This window comes from Cynocephalus volans, unplaced genomic scaffold (genome assembly GCF_027409185.1).
Source record: "Cynocephalus volans isolate mCynVol1 unplaced genomic scaffold, mCynVol1.pri scaffold_35, whole genome shotgun sequence".
In the NCBI taxonomy this organism is placed as follows: Eukaryota; Metazoa; Chordata; class Mammalia; order Dermoptera; family Cynocephalidae; genus Cynocephalus; species Cynocephalus volans.
Genome location: NW_026902463.1, coordinates 5,444,736 through 5,459,735, shown reverse-complemented (window position 1 = coordinate 5,459,735; position 15,000 = coordinate 5,444,736). Strand labels below are relative to the sequence as shown.

At 45.3% G+C, this 15,000-nt stretch overlaps 1 pseudogene; it reads right to left on the bottom strand.

The window, feature by feature from the left end:
• Nucleotides 1–13,675, bottom strand: part of LOC134369039 (histone-lysine N-methyltransferase PRDM9-like) — a 30,516-nt pseudogene extending 16,841 nt beyond the window's left edge.
• Between the last annotated feature and the right edge of the window lie 1,325 nt (nucleotides 13,676–15,000).

The window sequence follows — 15,000 nt, the reverse complement described above, 5'->3', positions numbered from 1 at the left end:
TGACCCTGTTACCTCTATTTTAATTTGAAAAATTTGGAATTATTCAGAAAACACTGAGGGGGTCATCAAGGGCTCTGAGTTGGGCCTGGGACTCCTGAGAATAATCAGGTATGGACCAGGCTCTCAAAGAGCTCGTAATACAGAGGTGGCAGGCTATACAAATGATTACAAACAGCATGAGATTTGCCTAGTTCGGGCCCAGAGGAAGGAGCAGTTAACTTCTTCCTACAGGGATGAGCATTTAAAATCAGTACCAGGATACATTTCTACTGAATAGTGTAATATACATGAAGTGCTAAGTCATTCTCCTATCTGTTGTTTCTCAATCAAACTTCAAACTTCTCAGGGCTAGGAGCAGTCTTCTCACATCCGAATGGGTCCCTTATGAGAGAGTAGGAACTATCTCCGTCTTCATCTGGGACCAGGCACAATGTAAATTGACTGTATATTGCCAAGCTCCCCTCAGACTGTCTTAGCGTATATCTCACTTAGCACATCAGAGAAGAATCAGGTTGAAATAATCAGTCAGATGAATAATGTAAAGGTGTATGAGTAAGGCAGCATGAACTTTACAAAAGAAGAAAGTTTTAATCAGCTCTTAAGTACTTTAGGGAAAGAAGGAGTATTGGATTAGACTGAACCACTACTGACTGTAATGTCAGGCATAATCTAACATTTCTGTACTTCAGTTTTCTCATCCACAAAATGGTTATGCTTATAGTACCAACTTCATAGGGTTGTTGTAAGGTTTGAGTGAGTTTATTCACGTACAATGCTTAAAATAAAGTCTGAAATATTGCAAAAATAAAACAAGCAGTAGTGATTATCATTGCTCTTCTTATTAACTCTTAAAAGGATGATGTCCGCCATTGTGCTAAAGAGATCAGAAAAGGGAGGCAGCAGTCCTACGATACTGTGCACATTCTCCTTCTCTTACCTGTGTTTGGATCTTACATGAGGAAGATTGTTGTGTCAATAGGATTTTTCAGGTATTCACCTTCTGGTGTTTACTCTGTTCCACTCTGAAGACCACCCAAGGAGGATTGACCAAAAGGTGATGAGAAATCAGTGTTTTGATGGGTAAATATTTCCAAGCTCAGAAGATTCTCATTAGGGACAGAGAATTCTGAACTAGAGAGTGACAATTCCAAGTATTATCCAAGGGTGATTTGAAAATGGTTTCTGAAGTACCATGAAGACCTTTGCTTCTATTGGAGGCACTGCTAATTTTCTTAAAATGTTTTTTAAAAATAGAGCTCTGGATCTTGGTGTTAACACCACACTCTAACCAACTGAAGTAACTGGTCACCCACCAAAAAACAAACAAAACAAAACAAAACCTCATCTGTGCTTCATCTTGTGTTGACAAGGTTTCTATTACATTTATTTAAAAAAATATATATATATTGACTTGACTTTCATGAAAAAACGCTGAAGAAAACCACACAATGGAGGGAAGGACAGTCTCTTCAAGAGATGGTTTTGGGAAAACTCGATCACCATATGCAAAAGAATGAAGATTGACCCTATGTTACACTACATACAAAAATTACATCGAAATAGATTAAAGGCCTTCATGTGACACCCAAAAGTATAAAACTTCAAGAAGGAGACATGGGGGAAAGCTTCAAGAAATTGAGTTTGGCCATGATTTCTTGGAAATGACACCAAAGCATAAGTGACAAAAGCAAAAATAGACAAAGAGAACTATGTAAAACTTAAAAACTTCTGAGCACCAAAGGAAACAATCAAGGAGTGAAAAGGCAACCTACAGACTGGAAGAAAATATTTACAAACCATATATCTAATGAGGGGTTAATATCTAGAATATATAAAGAATTCCTACAACTCAGCAAGAAAAAAACTCAGTTAAAAGAGTGGGTGCTATGACTGGGTTTTTTTCCTCCAAAATTCATATTTTGAAACCCTACTTCCTGGTGTGATAATATTTGGAGATGGAGCTTTCGGGAAGTAACTAGGGCTAGATGAGTTCATGAGGGTGGGGTCCTCATGATGGGATTAGTGCATTTTATAAGAAGAGGAAGAGAGAGATTCCCCCCAAGAGGTGGAAGTAACCTAAATATCCATTAAAAAATGAATGGATAAGGAAAATGTGGTATAGAAATACAATGGAATATTATTTAGCCTTAAAAAATAAAGAAACCCTGCCATATGCTGCCACATGGATAATTCCTGAAGACATTTTACTAAGTTAAATAAGCCAGTCACAATAAGCCAAATATGGCATGGTTCATTATTTGAGGTATCTAAAGTAATCAAATTCATAGAAACAAAGTAGAATTGTTGCCAAGAGCTGGGGCAGGAGGAAATGGGGTGTTGTTGTTCAATGGGTATAGTTTTATAGTCATGCAAGATGAAAAAGTTCTAGCAGTTTCTTGCACATCAGTGTGTATATAGCTAATAATATGAAACACTCAAAAACTGTTAGGAGGGTGAGTTTATGTTATGTGATTTCTTACCACAATAAGAAACAATAAATTGACTAAGATGGGGATTTAACTGAATCCAGATAATGATGTGTGACAAACCGTGGGGTTAGTCATTTCTTCTTCTAAGACACTTGATCCAATGGCTGCACTATTATGAGATTAGGGTTAGAAAGCTCTTTGGTGGATTTACAGTTCAATTAAGGTTTAGTTAAATTGCCCACTAATTAATTAACAATGTTTAGTAAAACCAGTCTTTCTTTATGACTTTAAAGAATGGTAAACTTTAAACGTATAGAAAAGTACAGAGAATAATGCTGGAAAAGATAAATCCACCACCATGCAGTCCCATTTCAACATTCTGCCACAGCTGATTGAGATGTTTTTATTTCTACTTTTTATTTCAAAATTCAAAAGTAAAAATAAAACAAACAAAAAAGGTAACTATGACATAGTGAAGCCACCTGCCAGCCCTTCCTCCTTCTCTTGTGATGATAACTTCTGAGTTTGGTATTTCTTACTCACATTCAGGTTTTTATACTTTTAGCACTTATTACTGTATCTGTAAATAAAATATGTAATCATTTTACACGTTTAAAACCTTTATATGAACAGCCTCTTACTGTATATACTCTTTCGCATCTTGCTTGTTTGTCGAACATTTGTTTTTGAGAGAACATGTTCTCCTTTGTTAACTCCTAAGATAAAGCCGAGACATCAACCCAGGCTGGTTTCAGGAGGTCACTTCTAATTCCACCTGGCCCCTCACCTTTCTGACTAGGTATCCATTCTTCATCGGAATCCTCAGTGTCATCCACATGGAGTTTGGCCTGCCTTCATTGACACATGAAAGCTGTTCGAGGGGCTCTAGAAAGAAGCCAAATCTTTGTCCTAAAAGGGAAGAGGTGGGAGGAGGAACAAAGGGTGGTGGCAATGGAAAGCACCACAAAGCCAGTGTGGCTCAGCATGGGCTGGGAGAGTCTTGAACAAGGTCAAGATGTGAGCTCTGCATGACTAGTGCCGACACTCAGCCATACCCTGACAAATAAAAAGAACAAAATTTCCCCTCCAGATTTGTCTCCATACAGAAGGGAACTGTGGGCAGATGCAGCCACCTAAGAGAGAGCCATAATAATACAGGGACAGAAGACCTGTTTTCTATTTCCCAGGCTGGTCTGCAGCCAGCACTTGGAGTAACCTATGTTAATCAGTTCATTATAGTTCCTTTTCACATTCCTATAGCAAATTTTCTTCGATTCTCCCATCTCTGCCCCTTCTTCCTTGGAGAAGTATATCGAAATGCCTTTGAAAGCATCTTTAGCCTAGAGAAAATAACATAGTTCATCAGTGATTTACTGTATACATCACAACACCGAGTGGGGCCTTTTCTTCTACCTTGTAATCATAACAAGCAGAACACAGCCTGGGGCCTTGGGGTGGTCTCTGTGAAACATGGATAAAGACATTTGTTCCCGCCCTCCCCAGATTGTGTCCTGTTTGAGAGGACACAGCATTTTTCTAGCTCTCCCCAACACAGAGAGTTTGATTCCAGTGTCCTCTTCTCTCCCATGTCCCAGACGGGACAAATTGTCCCCACTCCACGCACATTCACAGCCAGGGTCACACAGAGTTGCAGGCCATGGGTCTGTGGCCCCCCAGACACCAGCTCCTGTCACTCGATTCCCCTCTCCATCCTTCTTACAGATCCTGCTTGGAGCCCAGCTTGACTTCCCCCAACTCTCACCTTGGGCTTCTGCCCTGTACTCCCTGCATCTCCCTCAGGGGTCTCCTCCCGGGACCTGTTGGGGCTCTCGGTGCTGGGACAGGCTGGCAACTACCTGCTCCAACTCCAAGGTTGGGAAGAACCCTTGAGTCTCCCAGCTACAAGGCCAACGTTCCTGTGGAAAGAGATGGTGCTGAGAGGAGGCCACAGCCCAGACCATTATGCACAGCCAGGCTCTGTCTTCTCCACTTGGCCATGTTGTCCAGACCAGGAAGATGTGGAGACCTTGCAAGAACTGGAGGATGTTGGGGAGGTCTGAGGGCTATCGATGGGATAGGGGGAGGGTCTCTGCTGGCCATGACAGACCACCTAACATAAGCTGTACTGTTTCAGTTCCCCTGCATCTTGACGCGTCTGAGGAAGGGTGGCAAAGGTGCCTGAGGGTCAAGGCTCAGGTATCTTCGAGGGGAGTCCTGAGATGTGAGGGCTGGGGGAGGCCCATGGAGACTTTGAGGCCCCCTGACTGATGGGACTCGGGTCAGACTCACCAGCTCCACTGAGAGGAAATGAACATTTCTCATAGGAAGCTTCTGGGATCTTCAACTGGAGATTCTGGAAAACTGTGGGAGTAAAGCAGTCTGGATCTCTAAGGAGCAGCAATCCCACAGGCTGAGGAGATTGTGGGTCTCCAAGGCCAATGAGATTTGGGGTCTCTCAGGCTGAGGTTCTGGGGGTTTTGGGGTTGAGGGGATTTGGGGTATCTCAGGCTGATAGTATTTGGGGTTTTTCAGGACAAGATTTTGGGTCTTTCGTGCTGAAGAGATTTGGGATACTCAGGTCGAGAGGCTTTGGGATTCATCAGGTAAATGGAGTTTGGGGTCCCTGAGGATGAGAGGATTTTGCATTTTTGAGGCTGAGGAAACTCGGGGTCTTTCAGGCTAAGGAGATTTGGGGTCTCTCATTAGGGGGCATTAGGCTCTCTGACACTGACGTTATTTGGGGGTCTTTGAAGCAGAAGGACGTTTCCAGGCTGAGTAGGATCTCTGAGCTCGGGGAAATTCAGTCTCTCTGTGGCTGCGGTATTTAGCGTTTCCCAGGCTGAGGGGAATTGTGATTACTCAGGCTTAGGGTGTTTGGGCTCTAAGCATTAGAGGATTTGGCGTTCCTGTGGGTGAACGGTAGATTTGAGGTGTCTGAAGCTGAGGTGCATCGGGGTTTCAGGCCGAGGGGGTTTGAGGTCGGTCCAGGTTAGCGGATTCGAGGTCTCTTGGGGATCAGGGGATCTGGGGTTTCCCAGGCTGAAATTTGAAGGTCTCGGGCTAAAGGTTTACAAGGGTTTCTTACTGCACGGCAAAGACTTCCCGAGTTCCTGTCAGTCTCCCTGGCTTTCTCCTGCCCCGCTGCCCACCCTGACTGGCGCCCGCTGGGATCCTCTCTGGTTGAAACGGCCACGCAGCCACCGGTACCACCAAACCACCTATCAGAGTTGTGACCCAAACGCTCCCGCCAATGAGCGATGAGAAGGACATAAAGGGGCGGAGAGTAGGGAGGAGCCAAGCCTGTCAGTCACAGGCTCCCCTCAGTCCTAGGCTCGGGTGGTAAGGCGGGACCTGGTCTTTCCCGCCTTGGGGACAATCCACCCCAAACCTCAGGGACTGGCCGCTCTGGGTGGATCCCTGAAGGGGTGATTGGATTATAGCACCATGCAGTAGTGAATGGTTTAAAAATGGTGGTGAGTGACGTGGTTCTGAGGACTTTAAAAGAAGAGGAGAGTCTGTCTCTCTGCTCTCTCTCTCTCTCAGCTTCCACCATCTTGCAGCGTGAGACCCCTGGGTCACTGTTGCCACCACAAGATGGACTTTGGACTTCCCAGCCTCAGAAACTTTCGCAATAAATTTCATTTTCTTTATAAATCACCCAGTTCAGGTATTTTTTTATAAGCAACAAAAACAGACTAATACAGCAAGCTTTTCTCTCAGGCTCATCTTTAGGCTTCAGGTAATCCACAAGAGAAGACTTGAGCAGATGTAAACTGCTCGTATAGTTTTGACGGTGTAACAAAATTCTGAGCCAATCTGAAAAGAACAAGACAGCATTTTTTTTATTTGTCCTGTCTTACATTTTGTTCTGGGCACATAAAGAAATGTCTCCCAAATTACTGCTTAATGGAACAGAGACATCAGTGATTGCACACGACAAGTATGGTCTACTCAAAACAGTTTTGAAAAGTAAGTTTAAAAAATCGACTATAATGATCAGAAATAAACCATGGTGAGGGAAAATAACGTGTTCTCCAAAATTACTACATTGCAATAATCATAAATTCCAGGTTTCAAAAACAAAACAAAACAAAAACCTAACAAACGGGAAAACTTTTCAAAGCATGCAAAGAAACATGAAAGCACTTCCCATTCACGGGAAAATAGTAATGATGATGATGATGATGATGATGATGATGATGATGATGATGATGATGATGATTTAAAAAATGGTGGGTGGGGACTCCCAGTCAATGAACTTATTAGACAGTCTTTAAATCACCCAAAACAACTGTCATACATATGTCCAAGAGGTAAAGGGAATGATGCACAAAGAAATAAAAGAAACCAAGGGAACAATGTCTAACCAAATAGAGATTCTCAATAAGGAGATAGAAATCAACAGCTCGAAAACCATAACATGTGAATTGACACCTTCACTAGAGGTTTCAAATGAAGGTTTGAGCATGCAGAAGAAAAAATCAGAAAACTTAGTTAGTTCACTTGAAATGATCCTGTATGACGAGCAGAAAGAGAGAAGAAAGAAAAAAATAAACACAGCCTAGGAGACTGTGTGATCCCCATAAAGCAAGCCAATTGTATTAATCCACTTCTGTTGCCGATAACAGAAAACCTGAAACTGAGTGATTTATAAAGAATCAAAACATGTTTCTTACAGTTCTGGAGGCTGGCAAGTCCAAGGTCCAGGAAACATATCCGGTGAAGGCCTTCTTCTTGGTGGTGACTCCACAGCAATGCAGGCTGTCACAGGGAGAGAATGGGTGAGCAAGAGAGCTAACCTGCTCACTTGCTTTCCTTCTAAAGTTGTCAGAACCACACCCATGATAACTCATTACTTCACGGACAAGGGCATAGTACTCACAATCCAATCCCTCCTCAAAGACCCTATCTTGCAAATATTATAATAGTACTTCCCACTCTCTTAGCACTGTTACAATGGAGGTCAAGCCCCAGTGAGTTTTGAGGAACAGTCGAAGCCCAGAATGACAGTCCCAGAAGAGAGGCTAAAGAGAAAAGGGCAGGAAAACAAACAAACAAACAAACAAACAAACAAACAAAAAAACATTTCGAAGAATAATTGCTCGAACTCCCAAAATTCTTGAGAAGACATGAAAGTTCAGATAGAATGTTCTTTGGCTTAGAAGCCTTTAGACCAAATTATCTCTTCCTGAAGCCCTCACATTTCTTCAACACCCAGACCCTGTAGGCAGAATAGGCTCACACTGTTACCTGCCCTTTCTGAATGCCCTGTTTAGTTTATGTCCCCCTCTCACTTCTCTGCAGGAGGTCAACGAGAATAGAGATTTTTTGACAACTTCTCATGCAATGACAAACCCATACATAAATAGCTTAGAACAAACAAATCATAAAGAAATTGTGCATAGATTAAGGTTTTTAAAGGAATAATCCAGTTAAAAACTGGAGGGGCTGTGACCATCAACTCCATTCACCACTGCACTGTGTTTACAGAACACTTACAAGTAAACCTGACAAGTAAACCCAAGATTCCCCCCCGCCCTTGAAAACGACCTGACACATTCCCTTCAAAGCGTTCATTCTCTTCTGGGGGCGAGGGGTAAAGGGGGCAGAACTAGGAGGCATAGTTGTTACTGACTTTTCCGAAAGCCTCTCTTATGTGATCCAAGTGGGATTTATGCTCCTCGTTAACTTCAGTGAGTGCACAAGCTATCCCTGTTTCTAAATATGTAACAAGGTTAGTTATGCCTATAAGTAAAGCATTTCCGTGACTCACAAAAATAACTCACAGATAATCTCAGTTAGAAGAGATAGACGGATTTGATGCAGAAATGGAGAAAACAGCCAAATTCACTTGGAGACAGGCTCAGACACAAACTATATATGAATGAATGAACAAACGGTAACAGTGGCAGATAGCAAAGCAAAGAGATGAAAATATTGAAACCACTGTAGAGATGTGAGTGTTCAGTTTACATCAGCAAGGATAAATGATATCAGATGATAAAAGTATAGGCAGAGTCAGAGGAAGAGACACACACTCACACACAGAATGAGAAAGACACCTGGTGAAATGCAGACACTCAATTTGAATTTTAAACAGAGAATACCAAGACACTGATATCAGGAAAAACAAATGTGGTTTAGAGATATCAAGTCAGAATGCTCACAAATTAATCATGTGATTATGAGGCCCACATGCACTGATACTCCATGGAAGGAAGCATTAGGGAAAATGTACAATTTCACACTTCTTTTGGTAACCCCAAAACAGCGGGACCATGTGAAAGCAGTAATATGACTGAATTACACCTATGAGTCAAGGACGAAACTCAGGAAGCTGCATTCTCTTGGGTGGACATGACCAAGCCACTAGGCAATAGCAGTTTAGTCAACAGTAGACAGCTACGGTTTTGCTAGACCCTCCATGGAAGTTCTCCTCACATTTCACTCCAAGAGCAGCTACAGTTAAAACTGGCAACCAAGGGCTAGCGGGAGATAAGTATTTCGAGAACCCTTTCCTAACCTTTTCTCCATTCATTAAACACTAAGTAAGACCCCTAAACTTGCAGCTAAATACTCAGAAAAGGGCACACAGAAATCTGCTGACCTGCTCTCATGCAGGGCTTCTGGAACTGCTCTCTTTTACAAGCACAATGGAAGATAGGTAGCAGCACATGGCACCGGAAAAGGTTCCTGCTGTTTGGATCAAGATGGACCAAGTTGCTTAGAAAGCCTGTCCCGTTCTTTCCTTTTATGTTAACCTTATGCACAACATGCTGAAAACACCACAGAAAATGAAAGGTTTCTGGGTTCCTAATACGGTGTGGGGTATCATTTACTAAGACAACATTCTCACTGGAGTATACCAAGAAAGGAATGTACTCATAATGGCTTACCTATTTACATTTTGGGATCTTCACCTAATACACAGGGTCTTGGGTAAAAGCTTAGACCATCTGAAAATAGGAATATTAAGAATAATGTCTACATCTAGGATCATCTAGGGACAGACAGCACATGGGTGAAAGTCTAGCAGTTGTATATTTAACCACTCCACCTCCCTGCTCTGTTTATATTTTTTGCCCAAACTCAGTCACCTGGAAAAACAACGGGACTCACATACAACTACAAGGAGACCCGCTTTTTCCCAAAAGTTTATCTTTTCACTTAGTCACCTTTGCCAGAAACAAAGCCACACCTTCACTGCCTTCCCTCATCCCTTTGTGTCCTTTCCCACAGTCCCTTCATATACCATATATTCCCATTTCTTAAAATGTTGCTGGGAAGCCTGGCCCTGACAGGTTGATTGTCCCAGCAAAGCACTGTGCATTCATCTACCTAAGGATGACATTTGGTTCAGAAGAGAAACGAACTTTAATATTTCCACCTTGAATTCTCTTAACGCACAAGAGAGGATATTTGGAGGAGCCCTGTGCAAGAAAATTTCACCCTGATTATCTTACTTCTGTAATCACTAAGTCCTTTCCTTGAACTACCCTCACATTCCTGGGAAAAACAAGAAGTGTCAAACTAAACTGTTTCTCTTTCCTTTCTTCTTTCTCCACAACCTCCTGCTCTGTGGGGAAGGAATAAAAAAAGTCCTCAGACGGAATCCCAAACCTTGGTGTATCTGCTCTCTACAACTTTATAAGCCCAGATCCTCCACAGACTGACAGTTCCTGGACAAAGAATTAAAAATCCCACATGGATTTGACCTATGTAGAATCTCACCCCACTCCGGTACACAAGCACACACACAGAGACACATATGTTTGATGGTGTTTATTTCTCCTTCACACCAATCCGATTTTATCCAAGTGTCTTGCTGTCTGCATTTTTCATCACCTGACCGGCTTTTCTTTCAATCCTGAGCATGAGAACACTGTATCTGAAGTCACTTTTTAGAAGTTCTGCTTTTTTAGGTAAAGTCTGATGCTCCGAGATATTCAACTCAAAAACTTGGAATACTCTAAAACACACAAACACACATAAAAACTCATTTTCTCTGAAAAATGTTAAAAATTGCTTTAATTATGCAAAGTCCTGCCCAGGAAAAACTAGCCCTTCCCCGTTTGTGACCTCTTCAATTTCCCCTTACCATGTGTTAGAAATTGCTCTCCGTAACATCTGCCCCACTGCCAGTGTTCTCTGTATGAGTAGAATAAGCTAAGGAGATAATTAAAAGAAAATTAAAAGACACTGATTACCAAAATGGAAAATTGATGAGAGAAAGGAATGAGACTGTACAAATATTCATAGCCTTTTGTGGAAAGGGTGAAAGGAGGAACATTTGATGAGCCAAAATTTAAGGGGGTGGAGAAATGACTGAGGGTGGGGTTGGCTGTCATGGAATTAAGTTCAGAGAAGTAAAGGATTGAGCTTTGCTTCTGTCCAAACGACTCCGGACACTGACTATAGTGCAGTGGGCTTAAGCTTCCCCAGCTATAACTTGTTTTGCAGTGCAGTTTCTCCAACGTTCCTGTTTCATCTTGATGCCCTGGGTGACCTGGTTTGTGTCATTCCCTGTCTTTCAATTTCTACACTTGTGAAATGAGTGTCCAGGTACCTAAAAACATGCATTTCAGCCCCTACTTCCTGAGCTGCTCACCTGCCCTCTCGGTTCCCTGTCCAGGCACCTGCATCCTCATGTGGTACCGCAGGGGATTGAGCCATAGGTCTTTACAGATGATCTGTTAGGGGAACCAGGACAGGACCGCTCAGGGTTCAGACACCATTCCCAAGAAGGCTGGGAACCCTCCCTGGTCATTTCTGAATTTTCGCAGTGAGGCCCTACCTCAGCGATCCTGTTAGATCCTGCAAAGTTGTGGTCAGAAAACCAGTTGAAGAAGTTAACACTGCTGTTGTGGTGCCTGCGGCTATAAGCCTCATGTTCATAATCCTGATACCACTGAACTGGAGTGGAATGAGATGCCCTGTATCCTGCAGGGAAGAAAAGTATACAGGAAGGGGTTGGAGCATGCTGACGATGATAAACCCAACACCTTCACTACCCATCCTGGGATCCACCTCCTACCGGTGACATTAATGAGATATTCCTTAATAATCACTTTATTCCGGAAGTACGGGTTGTTCCGAAAGAACAACATGATCTTGCAGCAGTGAATGGGATGCCTGATTTCCTCCACCTGTCATGACAAAGTGGAGAAGGTTAAAATTTCTCTTCAGGTCACCTACCCTTTTCTGTTTGCCTGAAAGTATTGCTTCTCTTATCCTTCCCCGCTCAACCTTCCAGCCTCAGTCTCACTAGTTCTGACCTCCAAGTCGATCATGTAGCTAAGCAAGTCTTCATCTTCATCGCTGATCATGGCCAACATCTCGGGGTGGTTCACAATCTGCCTCAGGTCAAGGAGCCTTTCCATGCTACGGAAGTAGGCGCTAGAAGCAACTGAGCATGTATAAACAGCTAGGAGAGTGTGTTGCGCAGGGGTCTCCCACACCTCACACATTGTGTCTCCCACACCTTATGCACCGTGCCCTCCCTGCCTTTCATGAGACACACTCAAGGCAATGGGTGCCTTGCATGGCCTTAAATGGGAGACTGTCCACGTTGACACAGGGAGGGGCTCCTTTCTGAGGGATGCTGAGCTCTATGTGTCCCTGATGTACTAGGGGCAAAAGTGAATCTGCTTGTATCTAAGTATGCACTTTATCAGCTCTTACTGACTAGGGTGGGAATTCATACACTTTCCTACAGCATTATTGTCAGCAAAGCCTGTCCTTCAAACACTTTTTCTACATGAGAACTCCTTTGTGATATTCACGACACTGATCCAGAATGACTTCTAATTCTCCGCCCCAGTTAGTGTCTCTGTGCCATAAGTATTTGTATTTGCACGAGTGTGGCTGCAGCTCCGTCTTCCCTCAGTCTGTACCTTCCCCCACAACCCCCAAGTAGATGTTTTCCAGTACAGGAATGGAACACTGGTCCTTGGTGCTATCAGTTCCATTCTCTAAACAACTGAGCAACCGGCCAGAAAAGCCTGTATATTCTCATGTTGAGCTGTCCCGTGGATCGATTGCTATTACCCTTGCCCATGCTCCTACTGGTCAGTACAAAGCGAGATTCAAAAGGATACGGCTTTGGCCCAGAAGCCAGGGATGCCCTGGATGATGGCCCTTCGGTGACCGAGATGAGTCCTGCGTCTCTGCACCAGGTTCTGCCTCAAACGAGCAAAGGCCCTCCTGGCTTGGTTGTTCACGGGCTCCAACTCTAACTGAAGGGCCTCCAGTGACTACAGAGGGGATAAGGACAACATGGGGCTCCACAGAGTCTGTGTCGGGGTCTTCTATTCAAGCTTCTCCTCAGGCTCTACAAGTTGCATCAGAGTTTCCTCCCCCAGGTCTTCTTCCTGAACTTTTTCCTCAAATTCCTCCTCCTCCTCTTCCCTGTCAGGCTCCTACACCACCCTCTCACCGTCCATCACGTGCTGCGCCCACTCCCCCTTCCACTGCTCCTGCTCCTCCTTCTCCTCGTCCTGCTCAACTGCCTCCACCTCCTGAATAACATCCACCAACACAAGCACCACATCCTCCTGCTCCTCGACTTCTCTCTCCCCTTGTCCCTCTTCGGATTTCCCCTTCTCTTCCTGCTCCTCCTGCCACTCAACGACCTCCGCCACCGCCATTACATCCACAAGCACAGCACCACGTCTTCCTGCTCTTTATCCTCCTGGTCCTCGACTTTTCCTTCCTCACACGCCTCTTCCGGTTTCTCCTCTTTCCTCCTCCACAGCGACCTCCACCACCTCCACTGCCTCAAACAAAACTGGTGCCACCTCCTGCCCGGTCGCCGCCGCCTCCCTCTCTGCCAAGGCCTCGCTTTCCTGCACAGCTTCAACCCCGGTCCCGGAGGCCTCCTCGGGCGTCCCACCCAACTCTGCCAGGGTCGCACACCCCACGCCATTACTGGCCTCTGGCGGCTGCTCCCCAAGAGGCCTACCGGCCCCTCCCTCCCCAGGGCCCTTTCCCACACCTACCTTTATCCAGGGTTCGGCGGAAGCCCCTTCCTCCCGGGAGCCCGCCTCACTCGCCATGCTGCCCTGGTCCTCAGCAGGCTCAGCTGCGCCGGGTACGCAAGGTCGAAAGCCTTGAGCTGCACACCCCCAGCAGCAGCTAGAGAAGCCGAGCCGCAGGCAGCTTCCGGCTCTGAGAACTTCCGGGAGCCTCGCGGTCGGTCACGGCATTCTGCGCATGCGCAGGACTTTGGCCCGCTCTGCCGGCTTCATGGCGCCAAGGCACCCAGCCACGCCCAGACCTCTACTGTGGGTCCACGGCCAATGGATGAAGAGGTAGTGGCTGTCACGCAGGATGGCCCCGCCTCCCGTACTCAGGCATCTGGGGCACAAGTGCCCCGCCTGCGAGCCCTGGCCGTTGTCTCTAGGAAGCCCTCCAAGCTTGCCCGGTGCAGTGCACACACACAGCCGGTTTGCACTTTGTAAAGTCCAATGAGTGTTCCACTCCAAAGTCCATGCCTGCGTCTTGTGTGGCACCGAACCCAGACAACATAAAGTACTTAAGGACACGAAGTGGGAGCATTGGACAGTACTGGGTATTTCAGTTCCAGCCCACAGACAGAATGAGGTTCTCTGAGGGTCGGGCCCATGTGTTGCTCTATATGATGCTGCGCTGGATTTCATCGGGTCTAGAGGCAGAGAGCAGTACTGCAAGCCCTCCCTCAGGATTAGGAAAATTAGGGGTCTCAGAAATAGTGCACGATTGTCTCTGCAAGTATCAGACCCACTCCTCCTCAGTGCCTGGCACAATGGAGGTGATTCAGCAGAATGTCCGTCCGCCTGCATGCACACATTTATGCAATGCCTTCCCAGAGACTGAGAGAGCAAGCCGTGGCCTCCTTTCTACCAATGGCAGATGGCCACCGGCCGTTTGTGCTTTGGAAGAAAGGAAGTCGTGCGCAGGTATGTAGGTTCCTCTCTTCGGTATGTATAGTGGGTCGGTAGGTCAAGGGTGTCGTCCAGATCTCCTACACCCTTCTTCCTCGTGATCTTTCTCTTTACTCCCCTCCCTGTTGGGTAGAGGGTACCGATCGTGGTTCCCCATGGGCTGTGTTGAGTGACTGATGTCACTGTCTTGTTTTCTAGTGTCTCGATGGAATTGTACACGGGCACCCCCTTGCTTCACAACTGTGTTTTCTGCCCTTCCTTCTTTATTCTGGTAACCTGGTTTTGCACTTTCACTTGCACAAGTAGACTCCCGGGCTACCTCTTGCAAAAGAGGCAAGGTGAAAGTGACCAGGGCAAAGAGCACATGAAGTACACAGTAAAAACTGCCTGGGACCAAGTTGTGTGAAGTCCTACCCTGTCCTTCGACCCTTTTGATGATGACAGAGTAGCACCAATTAGTACACCTGTACCACCACATCCTTCTTTCTCGATGCTGCCTGTCCTCAGACACCATGCTTGAGCCTCAAGCACTCTCTGGTCAATCAGCCTCTGAGTCCAACTTTTACTTCACGACGCTCACATGTTCCCATGGTTTTCCCTGAACTTCCCTGGGAGTGTCCTCACACCAGCTGCTGTGTGAGCCCATGTCT